This window comes from Microtus pennsylvanicus, chromosome 4 (assembly GCF_037038515.1).
Source record: "Microtus pennsylvanicus isolate mMicPen1 chromosome 4, mMicPen1.hap1, whole genome shotgun sequence".
NCBI lineage: Eukaryota > Metazoa > Chordata > Mammalia > Rodentia > Cricetidae > Microtus > Microtus pennsylvanicus.
Genome location: NC_134582.1, coordinates 117,203,198 through 117,219,035, shown reverse-complemented (window position 1 = coordinate 117,219,035; position 15,838 = coordinate 117,203,198). Strand labels below are relative to the sequence as shown.

The window sequence follows — 15,838 nt, the reverse complement described above, 5'->3', positions numbered from 1 at the left end:
CCAAAGCATTCCTCCAGCCAGTCAGGCCCCTGCCTGCCCTAGCCTAGAGCAGATATATCTTTCTTGTGGCATTTTTCTTTCTTGTTGAGATTTTTTTTTTGAAGCACGGAACATGAAGTTTATGATATATTGTCTTAGTAAAAGGTTTCAGCTAAGTGTCTGTTCCCAAGGAAAGGAACTAAAATCTACTGCTACTCTTAAAATGCGATCAGTGCACATGAAGGTTGAAGGACAAAATGACCACCGCAGAGGATGTTAAGCCCTGTGATTGATCACACCCTTGTCTACTTTGGAGCTATTAAATCAAGTTCCCATAGTCAAGTTTAACATGATGACAGAAATACACTCTTTCCAGTGAGGTACAAAAAGTCACAATCCTTTATGGAAGAGACATGCTAAAGATGAAGTGAGAAGGGGGTGAGGATGCAACTTGGTTGGCAAGGTCCTTGCCTAGCACGATGAAGCTCTAGGTTAGACCCCAGACCACAGAAACCCGTCGACTGCTGCAAATCTGTAATCCCAGCACTTCGGAGGTAGAGTCCTGAGGATGATCAGAAGTTCAGTGTCACCCTTGACTGTGTATTGAACTTGAGACCATCCTTGGCCAGAGACCTTGCCTCAACAAGAAAGAGGATAAAGTATAAATAGAGCCAAATATGATAATGACAATGATGGACAAGTACTGATATATGTCAAGGCAGGCATACTCAGCTCCCTAGTCTTTCATTAAAAATTGCTCAACTAAACCTAAAATTGAATTCAGAAGGAACATCAGTGGTATGCCTGCACGTGAACATTTTTGTATGTGCATATGCATGTGTGTGCATGCATGTGGATGTCAGAAATCAACCTTGGGTGTTATTAACAGTCATTGAATACTTTGGTTTTGAGGTAGGGTCTCTCTAATCTGAAACTCTCCAAGAAAGCTAGCCTGACTAGCCAGTGACCCCAGTGATCCATGTGTGTGTCTCTCCCCAGTGCTAGGACTACAAGCTTATGCTACCAATGGCTGGCTTTTGTTTGTATGTGGTGCCAGGGACTGAATGCAGGTCGTCATGCTTACAAAACAAGCAATATACTGACTGGTTACTCCAGGCCATAACATCGGTGTTTTTAAACACAGCCCCCTTACTTGTTCAGAGCTCAGGTTGGCTATAGAATTTTGACAAATGTCTGGCCTTCATTATTACAAAACAAACTTCACAAACTCTTCAACAAGAGATAGGTTTCTTCTGTGAGGAAGTGGGATCTGGGGAAAGAATGAAAATCTGATGTCTTTCAGAACCTGTCAAATGGATTTCTAGTCATGCCAGTCGGTTCTGTGACTCTCTCAAGTTGCATTGCTCTTTCAGGGAATGCACCTGCACTTGGCAGGTAACTCAGGTGAGTGACTTGCCTTTAGCAACAGCAATACTTAAAGATATCATAATATTTTAATGACAAGAGCCTATTAGTCCTCAAGAGGTGGCAAGTATTAGACAAGAGAAGAGGGACTTTAACTCACAGAAAGTAATAAGTTGTCCTGTAGAATAAAAAGGTGATGTAATTTTTCAAGTCTAAGAGAAAAAAAAAACATGTCATGAAAATGATTGAAAGGAATAGCATTCAGAGGAAGAGCACTTGCCGAGCATGCATAAGGAAAATGGCCAGTTATGTGAAATTAATTCATAAAGAGAAGAGTGCAAAGACTTAGAACAATTATTTATAACCAAGAGAATGTGTGCATTAGTAAAGATGTCGTTAGACATTTTGACATAGTGAAGTAAGGCCAGAATACAAGACCATGGAGACAGTAAATACAGGTAGTGGGAGAGATGACTTAGAAATTAATAGTACTGGCAGCTCTTCAAGAGGTTCTGAGTTCAATTTCCAGTACCCACATGGTGGCTCGCAATCATCTGTAATGAGATCTGGCGCCCTCTTCTGGCCTGCAAGTGTACATACAGATCAAACTCTGTATATGTGATAAGGAGAGAGAGAGAGAGAGAGAGAGAGAGAGAGAGAGAGAGAGAGAGAGAGAGAGAGAGAGAGAGAGAGAGAGAGATCACTGGAACAAAAGCAAACAGAGTAGTAGAACAGAGGAGGAGGCTGGTCAAAGGGAAGAGTGTTCAACACAGAAAGCATGCTTAGCGTCAAGTGGGGAGTACTCAGAATAAAGCTGAGAGAATCTTCCAGAGACAATCAGGACCATCCAGGGACCAGAACAGTCAGGAGAAACCTCCAGACCTGGCCTCTAGTGTGACCTTGTTCCCACGGCTGCCCTGGACCCATCCCATCTTAAGCACAAGTCAGATGCCATTTGAAAGTCTTATAAAAGGGTCTTGACCAGTATGGAAATCCCACCCAGACCCTGATTTAAGTTCTCGGTATCCTCGGTGCTTCCTTTGCAGCTTGTGTTTAATAACCATGTGTAAAAAAGGGAATGAATATGCACTTCTGTTGATGAAGAGGGGCACAAGGAGGTGGGCAGCATAGAAAAAAGGACTTGAGCAAAAGCAAGAAAATCTTTTCAGACACTCAGCACAAATGAAGGCATTACTACCTAGTCAATTTAGCTTTTCTTCTTTAAATTAGATGCAAGTTATTTATTCAATATTAAGGTTTTTTCACTACAATTATTTCAGTCGTGAGTGCTTCCCAGCATGATAATGCTGCAGCCATTTTCAGGGATCTTAAAGATTTCAGCTGTCCTTTACAGCTTGTAACATGGCATCACTATTGCCTTTTCTAAGTTTCTGCGGAAGCACATTGAGATAAGCAGATTTACTGACTGGCTCCATTTTAACTTTTCTAGTTTGGAAAGCTCTCCAAGACTCAGCACTAAGTCTAAAAAGGTTTCCCCCATCTTTTCCTTTGAAACCATGACCTCAAACTGGAAATGCTCAGGAATGCACTCCTACCGAGCATACTCAACAATGTGCCAGACCCTAATACACACACACATGAGTGCGCGCGCACACACACCAAGTGGGGAGGAAGGGACATAACCATGCACGCACGCGCACACACACACACACACACACACACTTCCAAATGAAATCCCCTCCCCACGCTTCCTTTGTTTCGGCAAGTCATTGTTTGGACATAACGCCCATGCCCTCCTTACCTACTGCAGGTAATAAATCTTTCTCCTCTTTTGTGCTTCCTGAATGAACTTACTTTGGTTTTTGCACCCACCACTGTATAGACCTGCTGTATTTGGTTCCATCATCTCCCACACCTTCAGGGGAGTCAACACCCAAGACTGACCCAGAAGAGAACAGCTTGCCCCTCTTGCCTTTAAGGAGTATATTTCTTGCTTTCAGTCTCCCCGTGGGATCAAGCTAAGTTCAGTTTATCCCTGCACTCCTCTTGCTGCCTTTGCTCTGAGCACATGCTCTCTGCACATCTAGCTTTCTCAGGCTCCACTTCCAGCATAAGTCAGGTGGGAAATGCCCCCATGTAGAAGTGTGTTCAGAAGCTCGATTCTTTATAAGGAATCCTTCGCTGGCATTCGAAAAAGGAAAGACTTCTTCCTGTTCTTGAAATTCTTCCTTCATCTTGATTCTCAGTATAGCAAGAGTCATGGGTTGGTCACTTTTGCTGAGTCTCGAGCATATCTAAACATGTCTGGCCAGTTATAGAGTCTCTGAGAATCTGTTGTCAGCAGACACCCAAGAGACTTCTTGGCCAGGACTTAAGCGAAACTCTACTTGGGTCTACAGAGTGAAATGAGTGTACATCCAGCATGAAGCTAGACACTCAATGTCTGCCCTATGCCCTCATCATTGGGAAGTCATAGGCCGGATGAAGAAAGGAGAAGGGAAAGAGCTGCAACTGCTTTTTTCCACTTCAAACAGGCCTGCATAGCATTGGGCTAAAAGACAATAAGCTTTATGCGCATATGACTAAATACAGAATGGAAGAGACATCTTCACTCCTACATGAAATCAGGGTATCTGCAACCCTGAAACCCATCTCTAGGGAACCTCCAAATGACAGGAATGTGCCCTCCCCACCATGCTAATATGGCTCCTAATTTCTCAAGCAGGAAACCTGGGACATTTCAGCAAATATTTATCTGGCATGATAAGAAGAATCATGTCACCCCACCTTGGAATATGAAGTTTAGGAGTTGCACTTCCCAAATTAGCATGTGTGGCAGGAGTCTAGAAACAGCGCTCATCATTGCTGGACTGTTCTAACCTACTGTAGCGCGCCCTCTACCTTTCCAGGGCCCCTTGTTTCTATCCCTTCTTGCCCTCACAGGTCCTGAACTCTGCATTCTTTCTGGTTGGAGCTTCCCTTTGAAAGAAATCAGTCTAGCCCCTTACTGCATAAATTTAGCCCAGCTATTAAGCCTCTTTGCATAAATATCAAAGACTGGTGTCTTGAAATTTTCTCTCCCTAGGAAGAACTATTTGCATTTCAAAAGAAGCAGTACTACCCTGAAAGATCGCTTGGGAAGACAGGAGCTACTTTACGGATGGCATAGTCTATCGTCAAACCCAGATCATGTCCATCCATCCATCAAAAAAAAAAAAAAAAGTGAGACACGTCTGCAGACTGAGGTCCAGTTTGCAGCTTTAGCCTTCGGTGGGTTTTGTTCAGAATTGGGCTGCAACTTTTTCTGTTCCTTTTCCTGGCCCGTGCTAGATGTTTGTGTGAGTGATTTTCTTACAATGAGCAGAAGCTGGTTTCAAAAGCTGGCATCGGGAAGACTTCTACGCTTTCAGCAAGCCTCCTTACTCTCTGCACCTCCAAGTCTTCACCTTTTAATAGAATAATAATACCTGCATCAAAGGACCATTATGAAGAGGGAATGAGGGGAGCTCCTAAGACAAAGAAGGCAATAAATAAACAATAGTAATGATGTGGTTAGAGTCAAGGCAGAGGTTTTCACCACTCCCTATCTTCCTCAACGATCCCCTTTCCCCATCATTACTGTACTCACCTGGTCATTGGTAGGGATGACTCAAGGTAATCATAGGTGTCCTTATCTCTCCCAAACTCTTTAATAAGTAAATATTTATTGAAACTTGCTGTGAATAAATCACAGGACTAAGCCCTTGGGAATAATAAAAAGCATAGGTGCTATCCTGGTTTGCTTCAACTGTTAACATGACCTAGAATTATCTGGGGAAAGAATCTCAATTGATGAATTACCTAGATCATATTATCCTATATGCATGTTTGTAGTAAATTGTCTTGAGAGTTACCTGGTAGATGTAAGAGTTCCCAAACCATTTTCGGAGCACCATTTCCTAAACAGGTAGTTCTAAAGTGTTTTAAAAATGCAAATTGTAGGGACTGAAGAAATAGCTCATCAGTTAAAAGTGCTAGCTGCTCTCCTAGAGAACCTGAGCTCAATTTCCCAGCACCTATATGGCAGCTCATAACCACCTATAACCAAAACGTAGAGGATATGATGCCCTCTTATGCCTCTACAGGCTTCAGACACAGACAAGATGCACAGACATATATGAAAGCAAAACACTCATATACATGGGCTGGAGAGATAGCTCAGTGGTTAAGAGCACTGACTGTTCTTCCAGAGGTCCTGAGTTCAATTCCCAGCAACCACATGGTGGATCAGAACCATCTGTAATGAGATCTGGTGCCCTCTTCTGGCCTGCAGGCATACAGGGAGGCAGACTGTTGTATACATAATAAATTTAAAAAAAACACTCATATACATACAATATTTTTTAATTTGTAAAAGAAAAGAAAGAAATCAGAGAATTTGCTAGCCTGCCTGCTTGCTAGCAAGAATACATCCTCCATGATTCCTGCCACACTTTTTTAGCTGTGGAGTGAGTTCCTTGGTCAGAAGCAATGCTGTGTGAAATAGCAAACAGACCTATCTTCAAGTTCCTGCCATGACGGCTCTTATTGTTGGACCTGAAATTGAAAGCCAAATAAACATTTTCCTCCCTCATATTGCTTTCTGCAGAATATTTTATCACAGCAACAAAAATGAAGCTAAAGCAGGTACTTCTTGATATCGGCATCAAGAAGTTGACAGATCTTTTGATTAAGTAGAACTTGAAAGCACAAATAAATAGTGAATAGAGCACAGAAGCCATGTGAAAAATCATAATAGCTCAATGATAATGTGGGATGTGTAGCAAATGAGAATGAAAGAGAAGCATCGGAGCACTTCGAGCAAGAGCAGATTGGAGCGGTGAATGACAGGTGGCATCTGAGAAAATGAGGAGATAAAGGTACGGGGAGAAGTGTGGAGTCAGAGGCACAGAACTGATAGCAGGAGAGGATGAATGGGAAGAAGCGGACAGCAGCGGCTTTTATCTTTAATTAGCCAACAAAGTAATAGGCTTCATTCATTGTGGCAAGGAAGTACCGAGAAGGAGCAGCCCCAACACGGCTACGTAAAGCGTAGGCAATCGAAACCCAGTCTTGGCATAGTGAGTTGTCACTGTGCGTGAGAGTTCTCGGAGCAAAGCTGTGCCTTCCAAACCTTCCACACGCCTTAGCTGACTAGAACCTCGGCAGTCGTGGAGACGTAGAAACCGTGCAGGTTCAGAACTGAATTACAATTTACCTTGGTCTCTGGCTATAAAACCCCACTTCCCCCAAAATGGCTCTACATCCTAAAGGTTCTACAACTTCCCCGAAACAGCACTAGCTGCTGGGGACCAATTGCTCAAACTCACGAACCTATGGGGGCATTTCCCACTCAAACCTCAGCTCCTCTAAGAAACGATGGTAGGTTTAGACCTGTGTGTCAGGAGAGCTCAGGTCATATAGTCTGAGCACTTCCTTTTGAATCTTCTGGAAAATCCTGTCTGTCTGGGTCCCCCTACTCAGGCATCATACTGTGGACACCCAAGTTTATTATAGTGTCACCCCAGTACTAGACTCTACAACTTCCAACATCCTACACTGATGTTATTAATATAAACCTTTCAAAACTTATATCCAGAATATCTAATACTGTGATTATATATTCTTTGTAAAAATTTGCCTGAAGATCAGAGGGTAGATGTAACACCCGATTTTGTGTTACACCCTCGGTACAGTTCACACGCCACCGTACCCTATGCGAGTCAAGCAAGGGCCTGGAGATTGAAAGAACACACACAGAGACCTGGGTCATTCGAAAGGAGACCAGCCGAATGCCAGTTTATTCAGATTTGGGGGAGTCCTTATCTACCTAACTGCTGTACTAGGATCTCCGCCCAGGCAGGTGGGAAATTACCATATTAACAATGGAGACAACGCCCTGCAGCTAATCACCAGGCGGGGCAGGGAGAGCACAGAAACAAGCAGGATGCTTAGTCAGCTGACCATAAACTGTCCCCACAAACGCACCCCAGGAACAAGGGCAGACCAGGGCCCTACAGGTAGAGCTAGCCACTAGCTAACCATAGAGGTCTGGAGGTCTGTACAGACAGACAGGAAGTGATATGGCTGGATGGTGTGGGAAGGCCTTCGGTATATGTGTTGCTTTTATTGGTTAATGAATAAAGAAGCTGCTTTTGGCCAATGGCTTAACAGAATATAGCCATGCTGGAAGAGGTATAGAGAGAGAGAGTAGGCGAAGTCAGAGAGATACCATGAAGCCACCAGAGGGAAAAGACGCCAGCTGCCAGCTGGAACCTTGCTGGTAGGACATGCCCCTCATGGTAAAACATAAAATAATAGAAATTGGTTAACCAAAGATATAAAAGCTAACTAGCAATACACTTAAGTGATTGGTCAAGCAGTGATTTAAATAATATAGTTTCTGTGTGATTATTTTTGGGAGTCTGTGTGGCTGGGAAATGAACAAGCAGCCCCCAACAACAGCTGGACAGAGAAAGGACATGATAAAACAGGAGGAGACAGGAACTCAATCTCTTTTCAGCTGGGAAGTTGAATAAGTAAAGTAGCTGTGTGTTTGTTCCTTCATCTCTCTGATATCTCAGCATTTTTCCCTATATCTGATTCTGGGCTTTTATTATTAAGACCTATGAGAATTCATGCTGCATAATACTTTGGAGTCAATTAATTTTTTACTTAAAACATATATATGTAATAATACTTATCATTTCTGATAGTGCCTACCACACATTGGAAATAATTCTTGGGATGAATGTTCTCCTTACAACATCAGTTCTGCACATGCAGACTCCTCCCCACAAAACTCAAGTCTTAGTGTATGAGTTTACATCTTGTTGCTGTGATAAACACCACAACCAAAATCAAGTTGGAGAGGAAAGGGTTCATTTCAGCCTACAGTTTCTGGTCCACCATGAAAGGAAGCTAGAGCACGAATCAAGGCAGAAAGCTGGAGGCAGGAACTAAAGCAGACGCCACGAAGGAGTGCTGCCTATTGGACTACTCCCTGTGGCTTGCTCAGTTTGCTTTCTTTTATACTGCCCTGAAGTAGCACCACCCAGAATGGGCTGGGTCTCCCACATAAGTTATTAACCCGGAAAATGCCCACAGGTTTACCAGACCAATCTGATGGGGGTTATTTTCTCATTTAAGATTCCCTCTTAGCCAGGCAGTGGTGGCGCACGCCTTTAATCCCAGCACTGGGGAGGCAGAGGCAAGCAGATCTCTGTGAGCTCGAGGCCAGCCTGGTCTACAAGAGCTAGTTCTAGGACAGGCTCCGAAGCTACAGAGAAACCCTGTCTCAAAAAAACGAGAAAGAGAGAGAGAGAGAGAGAGAGAGAGAGAGAGAGAGAGAGAGAGAGAGATTCCCTATTTCCAGACTATGTCTAAATTTGTGTCACGTTGACAAAAACAAACAAACAGGACACTTGGGAAATTAAGCAGCCTGTACTTTGACTCATTGTCAGTCAAATGAATCAATTAACAGAGATGGATGGATAAAGTGCTTAGTTCTGTACTCAGCCACAAAATAAGGGTCAACATGCATTAACAAAGTCAGGTGAGCTGACCTCAGGAACTTCTTTTGGTGTGCTACAGCCTAAATTGCTTCTGGGCATGCTCTTCTAAGCGACTTCATCTTGGTATGGTGACCGCTGCAGCACAGCCAGGACGACTCTGCATGGCATGCCCTCAACAAGGGAAAATTAACGGAGAACTCATAAGGATGTTTTACTCAGAGCTGCTGGAGACAGAATTGTCTCCCTCGTGACCCCAGGGTAACAGGACTGCTTGGTCTTCCTGCCCTCCACCAGGAACCATAGCTCCATGTCCCCTACACCACCCACAGAACTGCTCCCTGTCCCTCTGGTGTGACATACAAAATCACCACGTACCACTCCACAGCTGACTTCACACTGAGTCATTTTTCAAAATAAAGCGAAGTGTCAGGCAGGTTTCCGAAATTCTCTCCCAGGCCTGGCAAGCAATGGCCCCAGGGGCTCCCGAAGGTGTGGGGAGGAAGCCAGAACAGGAGATGTGGACGGCAGAGCCAGGACACACTGAAGGTTGAAATTAATCACCAGATGGCCCCAGAAGCTCATTTCTGCACGCCACCAACAGGAGTGGAATTTCTCATGCAATCTCAGGAAGCAAAAACAAATGAGTACTTGAAGTAGCTTGAGGGTTTCGCGGACCAGAATTAAGCACCTCCGATACCCGAGGTCCTGGGCTTGTTACTGGGAGGTAGAGATGGATGAACAAGGCTGCCTTTGGGTAGCACAGCATTCTGCTACCGAGAAAGAGCAGGTGGGTTTTTATATGTTTTTACCAAAGACTGAAGCTCTGAGGAAGAGCACCTTCTGTCCTGATCTTCAGTACCCTGGTCCCTATGGTAAGTAAATGCTTCTTCATGTGCGACACAGGAAAGGGGACTTTCTCAGCCTATCACTAGAACACACCAGGTAAATCTGCACCTTAAAGGGCTAGGTTGCTGAACCTAGTCATACAGATTTAAAAAAAAAAAAAGTCACTGGTGCTTTATAAGATCCTGAGTTTTCTAGAATAATCCAGAACAAGAGAACCATTGTAACCATGAATGCCAGGAGTGCTGGTACAAACTGGTAATCTCAGATCTGGGGAAGCAGAAAGAGGAGGGTACCCGGTCTCGATGACCAACCAGTCTAGCTTCACTGATGAGCTCCAGGCAAATAAGAGATCCTATCTTTAAGGGGGTGGATGTTTACCTGCTGCAAGTGCAGCTCCAGGACATGCAGTACCTTCTTCTGGCTTTCAAGGGCCCCTGAGCTCACATGTACACATTCACACACATTTACACACATACACGGGATTAAAAAATAAAATAATAAAAGATCCTATCTAACACTAGACACGTTTCTTTAATGGTAAAAGATGAGTTTTAATATTGAGGGAAAGCAAGAGGACAGGGAACAGATAACCTTGGCCACTGGGAACCAAGAAAGAACATTGAACTCAAAGTTTCTCTCCTTGGGTTTCTAACTGGTCCCCTGTGTGGCCCTTTGCTTTTATCTCAGGAGAGAGCAGTGTGGCTCCTCTTCCCACCTTCACATAGGTGCGATCCCTCCACTGCGTTGCAAACTCCTGTTAGCTCCCTTTCCCACTGCTCTACCAAAGCAACTTAAGGAGGAAAGGGTTCATTTTGCTGTGCAGTCTGAGGTACACCAGACAACAAGGAGGATGCTAAGTCGGAAGCACAATGCAGCTGGATGCAGCTGGATGCAGCTTGTGGCAGTCCATCTGTAGTCAGGACCCCAGCCCATGGGATAGCACTGCCCACACTCAGCATGGGCTTCCCCTCCTCAGTGAAATCTTTCTGGAAATACCTTCGCAGACACATCCAGAGGTGTGCCTCCTAGCAGATTCTAAACCTAGTAAAGTTGACAGTGATGTTAGCCCTCACAGACCCCGAAGCCTTTAGTTCCTCTGCACATCCTTTCTGGCCTACCAGCTGAGCTTAGATTTAAATATTTTTCTTCGTTGCCTCCATCTCATTTCACTCCTCAAACTCCACAGACACAGAGCTGTGACACGCACGCTCACTTCTCAGGGTCTAGCTTTAGCTAGGACTTAAAACAAAGACTCTCTTTTGGGAGGAGGACTAATTTGACAGAGTCTCAGTGTATCCCAGACTTCCCTGGAACTTGCAATCCTCCTTCCTCCACACCCATAGGCCTTGGATTGCAGAAATGTATCATCTAACCCAACTGGAGACCTTAAAAACTTAAAAGCCCCATTTCCAGTGTTTGCTAGTTAGTGTGGTATAAACACAGATGACCCAGAGATGGAAGGTTTGCACACAGAGGCTCCGGGTCCTTCTTGTCTATCTTCCATTAAAGTACACCCACGGTAGCAGCCTTGTGAAAATGCAGCTCTACTTGCAAGGTTCCCTGTGGAATGTGTCCATGGCACTCACCCTTAAAAGAAAAGAAAGAAGAGGGGGGAAATCAACAAGATGACACTCTCTCTGGGTCTCTGCATATGGCTTAGGAGTTGCTCACTTAGATGTATGTATTGACAGATAACAGAAGGGGATTTTTCTTCTCCAGAAGGCATCCCATATGGATCCTCAAGAAATGGCACTTTTCCCCTTGCAGTGCATAAGCTAACACACACATGCTTTGTTAAGCATCCCCAAGCCAGCTACGGAGAGAACATCTCTCCACTACCCTCCTTAGAACAGATATTGGTTACACGTCACATCCTAAAAATAATCTTCTATTTATTAAGGGAAGTCATCGGATGCAGTAGCAGGAGTGCCTGTCAGGGCTCGGAAACAAAAACCACGCCACTGTTTTGATGAATTTGTTCTATGCTTCTGAACACAATGTGAAAAAAGTTAATGAATGAGGCCCAGGTAAGCCTGAGGGGTTTCTCTAAATCAGTGCATCAAAAGTCACAGCACATTCCCAACAGTTTTAAGAGAGGTTGTTGATGGGCATATTTCAAAGCAAACAACACTGCTGCTCTGACAAGCCAATTATATTACCTTACAGTGCCTACAGGCACATAAATTATACACTAACATATTTTAGTCTACTCCTAAGAAAGCGGCGATTCTCTGGCAGTCCTGACAGCATGCCTGCCCCCTAGTGGGGTCTCAGGAAAATGCTCTATGTCCTAACTGCCATTGCCCAGGGAGCATATGGAGACCCAAACCCATGAATTCAGAGCCTCACAGCAGAGATTTGCACACAGAGGTGTTCTCAAGGGCGAACCCGACCTCAGAGTCGTGTGTGTGTGTGTGTGTGTGTGTGTGTGTGTGTGTGTGTGTGTGTGTGCGCGCGCGCGCGCGCGCGCGGCGTGCGCTCATTTGTAAGCACCTTTTAAAAAATCTTTTCTTATTATTATTTTATGTCTATAAGTGGCTGCATGTATGTGTGTGCACCATAGACCGGCCCAGTGCTCTCAGAGGTCAGAAAAGGGTGTTGGGTTCTCTGAAACTGGAGTTATGGGTGGTTGTGAGTCATCATGTGAGTGTTAGGAGCCAAACCTGGGTGCTCCGCAAGAGCACCAAGTGTTCTTAATTGCGGAGCCAACTCTCCAGGCCCAAACAACCAAAATCGTTGGCTTTCTCGCCTAAAGATGTTAGCCAGAGTCAGGAAGAGATCAGGGGAGTTCTCTGTCTTTCATGGTCTTCGTTGTGGATTCTGCCAGATCATCTCCAAAAGTGGGAGACAATTCCAAATCTTACAAAGTGGCCCAAACAAACCCATTGAGGGCTTCCCTCCTTCCATACCCAGCCCTGCTTTCTTGCCTGTTGTTAGAAGCCCTCTGAAGAACCCAGCAACTTGGGCCATGAAACATTCGAAACATTGTTAGAGGCTGGGGAGGCAGTTCAATTGGTAAAGTGCTTTCTATGTAAGTATAGGGACTCCAAGGCAGTGTCCAGAAGCCACATTTTAAAAAAACAAATGTCTCTGCTGGAGAGATAGGTCAGTGGTTATGAGCACTGACTGCTCTTCCAGAGGTCCTGAGTTCAATTCCCAGCTAGAGTGGGATCTGATGCCCTCTTCTGGCATAAAATCATACATCCAGATAGAGCACTCATATACATAAAATAAATAAGTAAAACAAACAAAAAGGCCAAATATCAACACGAATTGGGTTTTGTTTGTGTTTTTCTTCTTCTTTTTAGTGGGAAGGATGGGGGTAGACTTAGGGGGAGGAAGGGAATGTAATCGGGGTGCATGATGTGAAATTCCCAAATAATCAATAAAAATATTGTGTTGGGAAAAAAGCCAAGTGTAATGAAACACACTTAGAATCCTAGTGCTGGAGAGGCAGACAGATCCCGGGGCTCACTGGCCAGCCAATCTAGCCTACTTGTCAAGCTCTCGGCTGGTGAGAGACCTTGTCTCAAAAGTAAGGTGGAGAGCACCCGAGGAGTGACACACAGCACTGACATTTGGTCTCACACACATGTGCACATGAAGTACGCACACTCGAACACACACACGGGGGGGGGGGGACTTTTTAAAAAGGTTGTGAGAACAACGTGCCATCTGATTCCCACTTTCACTGTAGTCTTCAACTATGGACCTAAGCCGAGATTCCTCTGTATACCTGGCATGAATGCATATTCACAAAACAGAGCAATTTCCCGTTTCCCAAACAAGTAGGAAGAAAGCAAATAATCCAAAATAGTGTGTCTTCTGTGATCATGTTTCGCTGAGTTTGACGGACATTTTACAGAGGTTGACCTTGAATGCCGGGAAGACTTCTGAAAAACCTAAGGTTCTGTTCTTTCTCACTTTGTCTCTTCTTTTCCAGATAATAGAAATTGCTTTGGTATAAGAATGAAGCCACTTAACACTCTACCGATGGCAATATTTTATATTATTCACACAATTTAGGAAATACAGCAAATCCACTTACTCTGACTCATTCTGTCATGCTAACTAGTATGGGGCTCACCATGACTATCAGAGATGTGCAGTTTGCTCAACATGATACTCTACTTTCCAAGTAGCAAATGGAGTCCCCTCACACCATTCCCCATCAGCATAAAGCTGTGTATTCCAAGTTCGGAGAAATTAGATTCGGGTGGTGGGAGACTTGTGATTCATCCATTACCAGAGCCAACAGTCTGACCCTTCTAAATAATGTGAACTTTCAATTGCTCGTGGGGACCGTTTCAGCTTTCCAATAAAGAAAGTGCGAGGTTCTATATCTCTGTGCATGGACGTGAAACACATGCACAAAATGCCGACCATGGATACAGATATGGTGTGGTCTCAACAAACTATAATTTCAGAAGTTTGTTGGGATAGAAAACATTTCTCTTTCTTACAGGATCGGAAGTTCTTGGAAGAGAGAACACTTCCTCTATGGGTCACCATGGCACAGCCTGGAGTAGGTGTTTCTTTGGGCTGTCCAGCTGCTGAACCCCTTTGAAAATTAGAAAACCCCCACTTTTTATATAAACAGACGAAGGTCTTGAGACCATGCCCTACACGGTGGGTGTGTTCTACTAGCCATTATTGTTTCCATTGTTTGTGTTTTATATTGTGCACCTGTTTACATTATTTATCTAGCGGCCTGTGTGTGGGCTCACACTTGACAGCACGCCGACTGCATGGTCCTCAGGCCACCTTTCAGGAGCAGTTCTCTCCACCTACCATATGGGTCGAGTTGACCAAATTTGGGTCATCAGACTTGATGACAAGCGTCTGTACGCATCACACCATCTCACCAGCCCAGTGCTACTCTTAGTCAGGACCTCTGGGGGTTCTTTGTGGAATAGGATCTTTGTTTGCAAATCTACTTGAGGAGTCAGAAAAGAACATCAGAAACCACTAAATTATGTTGAAAGGGATAGCAAAGAACAACGCCAGCCTACTAATGCATTTCCCTTTTGTTTTAATTTCTTGTTATTCTATAAAAATTCTTTGTTTCATACATGTATATGATACGTTTCCATCATCTTCATCCACATCGTCCCCTCTCGCCCCTTCCCTCTCCCAGTGAAAGAACCAAGGGATCTTAGCAGAAGAGTGAGCAATTCTCTCTGACATGGACAGCGTTGTAAAATGCTTGAGTTTTAGCAGCAGGGTGTGCTGCCTGCCATTCTTGGGGATGGTGACCCCTGCTCTGCCGTGTTTACTAAGACTGGGGCTGCCCAATCCAGGAGATTATCAGAATGCAGTCAACTCTTTTTCCACTTAAATCTTAATGAACCTGCAACCAGGGGATCTGATTGACACGTTCAAGAACTCAGTAAACAATCAGTGACTGTAGAAGCAATGCCTGGTAAAGTCCTAGCTCTATCATGCAATTCCTTCCACAGCACATCACTGTTCCTCGAAGTTGCTGTTTTCAGACAGCCAGCTCCCACCATCCCTACATTAAGTCAAGAATGCAGATGCAACTATTCTTTTCTTTTTAATTTTACATTCTATCCACAGTTCTCCCAGCTCCTCCCATACCCCTCCCACCTCCCTCCCAGTTCATCCCCTATCAACTCCTCCCAATGGGTAAAGGCTACCATGGGAAGTCAACAAAGTCCAGCATATTAAGTTGGGGTAGGACCAAGACCCTCTCCCCTGCATTAAGGCTAAGAAGCATGGCACCCCACCATAAGGAATGAGCTCCAATAAGTTAGCTCATCCACCAGGGATAGGTCCTGGTCAGACTGCCAGGTGCCTCATAGAAAAATATGGAACTCTTCACGAATTTCCATGTCATCCTTGCGGAGGGGCCATGCTAACCTTCTCCATGTCATTCCAGTCTTTAGAATATGCGCTGCTGCAGCAAACACAACCGCAACTATGAAGACACTCGTCACTGCTTTTGGTTTATAGCTGTTGGGGCAGGAGGGCGCAATGGTTGCTCTTCATCCTCAACTGGACTGCATTACCTAAGAGAGGAACCTTGGGACGGGCGTGTCTACAAGGTATTTCCAGGGAGGTTTAACTGAGGAGGACCATCCATAGACAGGAGTCCTGAGCTAAATAAAAAGAGGGGAAATGATAGAACAAGCCAA

General features: G+C 44.4%; 2 non-coding genes across 2 annotated transcripts; both read right to left on the bottom strand.

Annotated features, from left to right (window-relative positions):
* Positions 1 to 2,649: 2,649 nt before the first annotated feature.
* LOC142849123 (small nucleolar RNA SNORA33) lies at positions 2,650 to 2,777 on the bottom strand. Its single transcript, XR_012910525.1, has one exon. It is a non-coding gene; the product is annotated as a small nucleolar RNA SNORA33 (small nucleolar RNA).
* Positions 2,778 to 15,505: 12,728 nt separating this feature from the next.
* Positions 15,506 to 15,613, bottom strand: LOC142849162 (U6 spliceosomal RNA). Its single transcript, XR_012910555.1, has one exon. It is a non-coding gene; the product is annotated as a U6 spliceosomal RNA (small nuclear RNA).
* Between the last annotated feature and the right edge of the window lie 225 nt (positions 15,614 to 15,838).